This window comes from Berghia stephanieae, chromosome 2 (assembly GCF_034508935.2).
Source record: "Berghia stephanieae isolate SIO BIC M18660-M18661 chromosome 2, UCSD_Bste_1.3, whole genome shotgun sequence".
Taxonomy (NCBI): Eukaryota; Metazoa; Mollusca; class Gastropoda; order Nudibranchia; family Aeolidiidae; genus Berghia; species Berghia stephanieae.
Genome location: NC_088361.1, coordinates 38298471 through 38308470, shown reverse-complemented (window position 1 = coordinate 38308470; position 10000 = coordinate 38298471). Strand labels below are relative to the sequence as shown.

The 10000-nt window shown below is 37.7% G+C and overlaps 1 protein-coding gene across 33 annotated transcripts in view; it reads right to left on the bottom strand.

Moving 5' to 3' along the window:
- The window catches only part of LOC144964833 (uncharacterized), a 298720-nt gene that overhangs the window by 159688 nt on the left and 129032 nt on the right, over positions 1-10000 (bottom strand). For 2 of the 33 annotated variants that reach the window (XM_078899525.1, XM_078899529.1), the window contains exon 1: positions 3916-4070. The exons of 28 other annotated variants lie outside the window; for them this stretch is intronic. The gene's annotated coding sequence lies outside the window, so the exon portion shown is untranslated. Of the gene's footprint in view, positions 1-3915; positions 4071-4091; positions 4344-10000 lie in introns of those variants that run through there. 3 more of the 33 variants (XM_078899527.1, XM_078899530.1, XM_078899531.1) reach the window with 3 other exon arrangements.

Genomic DNA, 10000 nt, shown 5'->3' with positions numbered 1-10000 from the left:
ACTCGGGTCTTTGCTATTGCTTTTTTTTTTTTTTTTTGGGGGGGGGGGGGGGGGGGTTGGGGGAGGGTTTTGGGGAGGGGGGGGGGGTTGGGGGAGGGTTTTGGGGAGGGGGGGGGGTTGGGGGGGTTGTTTGTTTGTTCTTCTGCCATCCACGTTTATGAGTAATTATCACTTAACTGTATTATCCAGACTATAAAAGTTCATGGTTACACATAGTTTTGTGTGTTAGTCCGTTATACTTCCAGATTGCAATGTTGTGAGTGTCTTAGTCAAGCGCACACTATCTAGACTTAGAGCAGATACTACAATGCACATTTGACTTGATTTGACCATTAATATAGAACAATATCCACTAAACGAACTCAAATTTCTTTACCACCCCAACATTTAATATGTAGGGTGAGAATTCGCGGCTTTTGGGCGATATTACAATTTTTCTCCCGACGGAGACAAAGCTGATAACGACCAGGTACTTATTTTACACCTGATTGTGGTGACAGAATGCGCCGCTCAGCTATTGTCTATTTCAGGCTTTGGAAACTCCGGTTCCACTAGTTATTGGCTTTGAAGGACCGCTTATGTTAGCGATAGACAAACGTCCTATCCAAAGGGTAGCAAGCAACTGTCATTGTCTCCTTCAGGTTTTGGAAACCCCGGCTCCACAAGATTTTGGCTTTGAAGGACTGTATATGTTAAAGCTCTGACTGAAACCATTTACTATTTTATAGATAGTATGCACTTGGCTAAGAAGCTCACAACATTGGCATCCGGAAATATAACGGATCAACACACAAAACTATGTGTACTCTTGAACGTTTATAGTCTGGTTAATACAGTTTAGTGAGAATTACTCATAAACATGAATGGCAAAAAACAATAACAAAGACCTGAGTGACGTCAACTTTCTCTCTCTCTCTCTCTCTCTCTCTCTCTCTCTCTCTCTCTCTCTCTCTCTCTCTCTCTCTCTCTCTCTCTCTCTCTTTCTTTCTTTCTCTCCCTCTCTATGTCTCTTTGTTTCATTCAGTCATTCTCTCTCTCTCTCTCTCTCTCTCTCTCTCTCTCTCTATCTATCTATCTATCTATCTATCTATCTATCTCTCTATATATATGTTTTCTTTCTTTCTTTCTTTCTCTCTCCGCCTCCCTCATCGTCCATTTAAAGAACAAAATCCACTGCATTACAATCAAAGAAAATAATGACTTATTTAATCGCCGTGAACTTTAGCCAATATTTTCATAGAAAGAAAGGATAGAGTAAATTTCAACCAATGTGTGCTGCGTCTCATTGTGTAAGATTTTTCAAATATTTATTCAATCAGAAAATCCGTCTGATCCTTCAATAACAAAATGTCAAATAACCGTCCCTTTTCTCTGCATCAATATTAGATCGTATTTTAAATTACACTAACAAAACGCTGTTATTAATTTAGCCAGAATGCTTTTGTTTTTGTTTTTTATTGTTTTTAGTTTTGTTTTGTTTTATTTTGTTTGTTTCTTTTTGTTTGTTTTTGTTTTGTTTTGGTTTGGTTTGTTTTATTCATTTAATTCTTTTTTTATTTTTTTTTATTTTTTTTTTTTTTTTTTGTATACTTCACATAACGGTTAATTCAAATAAAATAACCCACGACTTGTCCACAATTTTTTTTTCTATCAGATATACCAAAGAAGCTTCGGTATTAACGTTAAGGCTCATCTTCACTCATCTAAACTAAATGGAATATTAATAAATCTTGACAAAAATAAGAATACGGCATTTAGTCGGTGCAATATTGTTACGCAACAAAGCGACCTTTGTATGGGATATGCTTTGCCATTCAAGCCAATTGAATAAAATCAATAGAAGAGAAATTCAATCCCAACACACGCACAGAGTAAAATTGGATAATTTATCGTTTCAATTCGTTTTCTAAACATTTCAAATTGACTGCTGGAGATTAGACTAGTTCGGCCAGTTTCTATTTTTCTTTGTTATTATTATTATTAGTCATTATTATTTAAGCGGTTATATTTCAAATGATAAGAACCAAACTAATATTTAATTAATTTATTTTTTAAACTTGAGATTTCATATTCTAGTGCAATATCCACTAAACGTGCTCAAAGCGATTTACTAAGGGTCCCAAGCCAACAGCAACACTTAACATGTAGGACGAGACATGACGCCTATTAGGGAAATTTTTTTTTTCCGACAGAACAACGCTTTAACGGCCAGGTACTCATTTTACACCTGACAACGGTAAGAAGATGTCAGTAAAGAGCCTTTTCTAAGGACTAAAAATGTGCCGCCCAGAGCGGGATTCGAACCTGGACCGCACGGTCATAAGGCGAGTGTCATACCACTAGACCACATACCCGCGTTTGACTTTCAATGTATAAATTTGTCAATGATGGAATCAGTTACTAGTTTATCATTATTTTCTTTTTTTTTTTTGTGGTTTGTTTGTTTTTCTACTTGCTCTCCACTTTTATTTTATTTTAGAGGAAGGGGAGGGGGGGGGGGGGGTGTGCGGCATGATGGGGTGCCTAAATTTTAGTATTTTGATTATGTAAAGTTTTAGGCAAACAAAAAGAAACAGAATTATTTAGATGAGTCATTTGAAAAAAATATCCGGAGGGGTTCAATCCTCCGACCCTCCGATCAAAAGACAAGTCAGCAAATTCTTAACACCAAGGTGGTAAACCGACGTGCACATATTTGCAGGTCTGATAACCGAACACGATTATGGGCTCGTGTTAAAATTATTGTAATGGACAATATTTTGTGTTGGTTTGAGAGTATTTCCATTTACAACAATGAAATCATAACAGATTCGGTTGTCAGACCTGCAAATAAGTACACGGCGTGGTAACCCGAAAGGGGGGGAAATGGAGAAAAAAAACAACGTAGAAAGGAAAAGTTTATAGACAACAATGAACGAACAAGTAAGTCACATTGATACTGTAGACGTCTTATGTCTATAGCCATGATTGATTATATTGTGAATGAACGCCTTTGGAATGCAAGTCAGCATAAGTGCACACATAGTGTGTAAGTCATATGTGTGAAGTGTACATATTTGTGTCAAGGGATGAACAAGTGACAGAAGACCCGACAGTAAAATAGCTTAAAAGTTGACCACATAGTGGTAGAAACATTGAAAAATCAATACTACTAATGAAATGTAAGTGTACTACTGAATGACAGATTTGTTGGTGTGATGGTGATAGTGGTGGTGGTGATGGTGATGAATGTGGTCGTGTGGTAGTGGCGATGGTGGTAGTAGAGATGATGATGATGATGATGATGATGATGATGATGATGGTGGTGGTGGTGGTTGTCGTATGAGTTGCGTAGTTGTGGTGGTGGCGGTGGAGGTGGTGATGGATAAGTGCTTTGAGCACGTTTAGTGGATATTGCTCTATTCAACTGCTCAAGTTTAAGTTTAAGATGTTGTTGATGATGATGATGATGATGATGATGATGATGATGATGATGATGATGATGATGATGATGATGATGATGATGATGATGAAATAAATGAGTTGTAGATGACGAAAAGAGAGATAATGATTGGTGATGGTATTTGTGATTTGTGATTTTATCAGTCTTAATGAAGGTGATGTAATAAGATGGTGAAAGTGATGGAGGTGTCTCTCAGAGTGTAGTCACAAAACCTTATAATTCGAGATGACAAAATCACAAACGACTACTTTAACACTATCCAACTTCTATTAAATTAACCCACTTCTCGGTGGATTATTATACATTAACTATCACATTATTTTGTCTCATCAAAATCAGAAACTTCCCACTTAATGTTTAAAGAAAATCCACATCCACAGAATCAACGCATACTTTCTAATATCCAATACTAAAATTATTACGCATTTTTTTTTCTTCAAAAAAATGTATCCAATAATCCGATTACTACTCACACCACAAAACGAATCTTAATCCAGGTAATCGAAACACTTAGTATTATTCAAAAATGATAATGCTTAATTATGATTATATCGATGTTAAATATATCCCGCCTATCATATTATAGTCGTGATCATGATCGCCGTTGAGATCGCAATACTTAAATGTTACCATTATTTAGAACACATACAATATTTATACAGATGACCAAAGATCTAGATAGTAATGTGATCAATAATATTGCATCATGTCGCATCATGTAAATAATGAACTGAGAAAGCATACATTAATGTTGTATGTAGTAGATAGTCGCGGTCGAACATTTGACAGTCTTTCTTATCAACTGTGGTTGCAGTGTGTGTGTGTGTGTGTGTGTGTGTGTGTGTGTGTGTGTGTGTGTGTGTGTGTGTGTGTGTCTGTGTGTGTGTATGTGTGTGTGAATGGTGTACATGTGGCGAAGTGAACTGAACGATCCCTCCTCATTACGCTCGGCTATTTGCCTCTGGGTGAGAGTGAGATAGAGAGAGGGAGGTTGAGAGACGGACGGTGGGATTTTTGAAGGATGGGGGGATTGAAGAAGGAAAGTCCAGGGAAAGACAGGGTGAGGGGGATATGAGAGGGGGAAAGACAGTATTATATAAACAAACAAACAAGCAATCCAACAAACACCAACACAATGCACACAATGGTAGAGGTAGAGAGAGGATAGGAGAAAGTATACACCCGCACACATAATATGCAAACAAACAAACACAGAGAGAGATGGAGAGAGAGAGAGAGAGAGAGAGAGAGAGAGAGAGAGGAGGGAGAGAGGAGGGAGAGAGAGAGAGAGAGAGAGAGAGAGAGAGAGAGAGAGATGTACGTACACAAAGATAGACAGATAGGTAGATAGGTAAGGAGGTAGGTGGGAAGATAGACAGACAGACAGACAGACAAACAGACAGACAGATGGATAAATAGATATATAGATATAATATTGACCTGATTATTATACTTCAATGTTTGATCGAAACAGATAACTCAAAACTTATCAAAGAAAAAGTCTCAAATCTGATAATTCTTTGACGGTGTGGGAATGAAACTTTTGAAAAGTTGGTCGTCATTTTAATCAATCGGTAATGTGAATTATCTATGTAAACATTTTCTGGTTATACTGAACAAAAATGTGTTCTGTAAGAATTTGACGACACTGTATCCGCATAAGAGAAGCATTATCTAATACATTATTATTCAATGTCATATTATTATATTTGATTCAAAGGAAATCAGGACTTGGCTCCTTTATTGCACGAGGTCAAAACAACTCGAGATAATATCGAGAAGGAGAGGGATAGAGCTGAGGAGAAATGATGTTTTGATGTGAAGAGGCATTGACTACAGTAGCTATAATACCCGTCCGTCCTAAAAGCTTGAGGCCGTTAATATAATGTAACATGTGAGACTAAATTTGCATTTTAAAACACGGGTCTAATTCAAAACCCCATTCAGCTACGAAGCGGAGAAAACCGTAGGGTACATAAAAAGCAATGACTAGGGCATAGCAAGAGCAAATAAAGACCGTCAAACACATTTTATACAACATGTTTAATGTAAATGAGTATCTTATTAAAGTTCATATTTTTAATGTCCTGCAAAGGATGAAATGCCGGAGATTAAGACATAGTTTTGTAAAATAGACACTGTAATTCTGCTGTGCATCAGAGCCAGAGTTTTTCCCGGTTTGTGTAAAATGGACATTTGCAATTGCTCGCATCCCTTTGGATAGGATGAGTGAGATCAATCAGTGCTCTATTAGGTTGAGCTACTCGGTCCCATTGAAATAGTGCGAGGTGAATAAATGTTTATATTCATTTTCATTTGACTCGCCCACCCAAGTCTTAATTGGCGTGGAATTCCGAGTCGTATGCTGTACTTATAATATATTATATCTGATCATAATAGCTATTTATTGTACAATACATATGAAATGCCAGATCCTTTGTCTATACAGTTACTGATAACATGGAGGGTTTAATCCAGTGGATCTCTCTCTCTCTCTCTCTCTCTCTCTCTCTCTCTCTCTCTCTCTCTCTCTGTGTGTGTGTGTGTGTGTGTCTCTCTCTCTCTCTCTCTCTCTCTCTCTCTCTCTCTCTCTCTCTCTCTCTCTCTCTCTTATTCTCCCTATTTCTATCCGTTTGAACTTTTTGGAGTTAAATTCAATGAGGGAGAAGCAGGCTTATCATCCTTTATACCAGGGGGGGGGGGGGGGGGGGGGGGGTGCAGTGATGGGGATAGGGAGTGGAAATGTTTGCTTGCTTTCGTTATATTTTTGTTTACTATTTGATTGAAAATCTGAAACTTCTGTTTCTTTTCCCACTATCACAATCAGTGAAATCAGCGGTATCAAAAGGCATCCGAAACAAGTTTTTTGCCCAATTCATGATAACATTACAATGAGGGGAACTGATTACAATTAGTATCTTTGTTGTATTCCTGTTAACGTAACGGCATGACTAATTCTGGGTGTAATGTACCGTTTTGGGACCGAATAACTCTGAAGTCACGTTGTAGCATCTGTACAAATTGACAGTGATGGGTGACATCTTTTACGACCAGTCATAAACGATCGGAGCTGAAACTAGTATTGATGGCGGATGTTACATAACTTAATTGGCAATGGTAGTCATTAAGTGCACTTTTTATCGTTCTGTCGATAGCTTGTACATTATTTCTTACTGGTCATCATAAAAACGTTACGTTATCTACATCCACACCCAATCAGCTTATCACGCATTAAATTAAATACGCATGCGCTTGAATGGGTAGGGGCACTTGATCTCCTATTTTTATCGTCGTTATCATCATCATCATCATCATCATCATCATCATCATCATCATCATCACCACCACCACCACCACCACCATCATCATCATCATCATCATCATCATCATCGTCATCATTATCATTTTATCATCACCATCATCGTCGTCGTTGTCATCATCATTATCATCATCATCGCTACTATTATCAATTTTTATGATCATAATTAATCATCCATTAACCACCATTTAAAATACCCAATATGAAATTCATTCTCTTAAAAAGCGGTAGTCATTGTAAAATAAAAACATTCTTTCAACGAGGGGGGCGTTTGAATCTATAGAGAGAGTATGCGCTCGCAGTGCGCTTCATCGGTGGGGTCTTTCTACCTGTCCAATATGTACCCGCTGTGGGCAAGAACCTGAGACGGCAGAGCATCTAGTCGAACGGTATGTTGTGACGATGCTACCCGGCGGGTTCGCGACGGTGCACGAATGCGGACCGGACTTTGCTGATTGGGTCGATCGTCATAACATAGTAGTGTGAGAACCATAAGTGGCTGCTGCCATCCGGAAGTATAACGGACCAACATGCAAAACCATGTGTAACCTTGAACGTTTATAGTCTGGTTAATACAGTTTAGTGAGAATTACTCATAAAACGCGGATGACAAAAAGCAAAAACAAAGACCCGAGTGACGTCAACTTCATTCTATCTATAACAGTTCGTGGTTACACATAGTTCTGTTAGTCCGTTATACTTCTGGATGGCAATGTTATGAACTTCTTAACCAAGCGCATACTGTCCATAAGAGGGGGGTAATTCAGATAAAACTCAGTGTGACAAGACTTGCTGTGAGCCCTAACGTGACATTATTCCTACTGCATTCCATTCAGTAATCTGTCTCAATCTCTATAATAATAGGGCCGTGCAAGTCACGAATCAAACAAAAACATTATAAGACAACATTTTAATGCAAATCTGCATAGCGTATTTACACGATTTCGCATGCTCCGATGTGTTTCATTTATTCCCACTGTATAGCCTTGCTGTATTTCCACTCCTTTAAAATCCATCATGGTCTAAGGGCTAACCCACACCAGACTGTCTCCGGATAAAAAACGCTGGGCACGGACAAAATAGTAGGAATAAAGAGAAGAGCCGTTAGACCTACCCATACCAAGCTCGAAAAAAAAAAAAAGCGCAGAGGACGCCGGGTGCTTCTTCTCTTTATTCTTAGTATTTTGTCAGTGCCCGACGTCTTTATCCGGAAGACGGCAGAGGACGACAGTGCCGGTCGTCGGAGTCAGTCTCCGGTGTGCGTTAGCCCTTAGGCATAACCAAAATAATGTTTAATGACCTTCCGCATCTCGAGATGGAAGCCGTCGCCTGGGCATTCCGTGATGGAATATAGATAATCCACCAAACAAAAGTCTGATGTCAACAGGAAAATTACCCACGTTGTCCAAAAAAGGCAAATTGGGGGTTAATAATCTTGCCAAAAGAAAAACAAAACGAAAGAGCCTGAAGCGGGGCTCGAACACAGGACCTTCAAGGTCTCAGTGCAATGTCTTAACCACTTGACCACTTCTATCACTGCAAATCAAAAACAGTGATTAAAAAAACGCCCAGAAATGTCATAAAATCAATCTTTGAAACCGAGCTATGAATTAATAGGGTCCATTTTCATCCTGGTGATCAATGTTCACAAAGGTTACCATATCCCTGAGGCATGACGAGTGTCTCGATCCGCTCTCTTTTGCTAGGCTTCATTTCTTTCAAATCATATTTTCTAATATTATTATTTCTTGGCTTTTCATTCCAGACCTTAGGAACAGTAACGGCTATGCAACTCGGACTCTCTTGACAAAAAAGCCAATAATATACGACAAATAAGAGCAAAAATGGAACCCCGCTTGTAAAGTGTTATGGTCAAAAAAGTAACTAACTGGTGATGGGTGGGACGTTGGATCAATATATATATAAATATATATATATATATATATATATATATATATATATATATATATATATATATATATATATATATATATATATATTATACTTAGAACGAAACATGTAAGACCTTATAATATATTAGAGCGTCAATAAACAAAGCGATCTCATCGTTGGTTGAGTTGTCACAAGATCTTGATTTTTAGTTAAACGTTTCAACATGCCTTTACACCACAGTTCTGATGGTATCGACAAAGGGTTTTGAACACATTCTACCTACCATCCAGCAAAAGGAGAAGAAAAATTACGGCACGACATTTAATGTAAATGAAATAGAGGAAAAGGTTAAATGCACTGCGTGTAGTCAGTCATAGTATATACGTTGTACCGGTGACCACAGCTGAGGGGAAAGACAGCAGCTGGTGGAAGTCAAGTCCCACCAATAAACCCAATCCAATGTGGTCGCTAATAACTTTATGGTCCATTTAAAATATACGAGGGGAGCGACTATAAATCGATACGATTCGAATTCCACGTCTTTAATTGGGCGAGACAAATGAAAGGGAAAATAAACACAGTTTGAAGGGGCCTTGTAGCTCAATCTTGTAGAGCGTTGAATTAATCCGAAATGGACATTGTTCGAATCTGCGTTAAGGCTGATTTGCTCAGTTTTTTCAGGGTTTTTTTTTTTTTTTGCACGCATTCGTGCACCGATCGGTGATTATAAATCTAGATCAAAATTAGACAAGAGGGAAGTGTGGGGGGGGGGGGGCGAAAATCAGGAAAATACTTTTTTAAAATTAAAATTGTCGATTTCAGTATTCAGACAGCGGTATAACCCTGAGATTTTATAACTCGCGTAGATTCTCAAGGAAATTGTTTGGAATGGAGCAACAACTCCATTCAACTCAAAGCAAGCAATCATACTATTAAAGCATCAAGAGCAAAGATCTAGAAAGCGATTTTTGGAGAGAACAAAAAATAATAAAATAAAGAGGAAAGACACTTTTGAACCAGATTACTTTTGTTAATTTCAGTTTTTAAAGACACAATTTCTATAAACAAATCCAGCAAGACTTGTGTATGTGCGCGCTTGTATAAATGGGTGTGTGTACACAATTGTTTAAATGATATTTTTCAATTTTGTGTGCCTTGATCTGTTTTGTCTTTATTATTATTATTATTATTATTATTATTATTATTATTATTATTATTATTATTATTATTATTATTATTATTATTATTATTATTATTATTATTGAAGACAAGTCAATTGATTTTAGGTTTGAGAGTTCTTATTTTGTTGGCGGGTGGGGGGGGGGGGGATTTACCAGGTTGAGGGT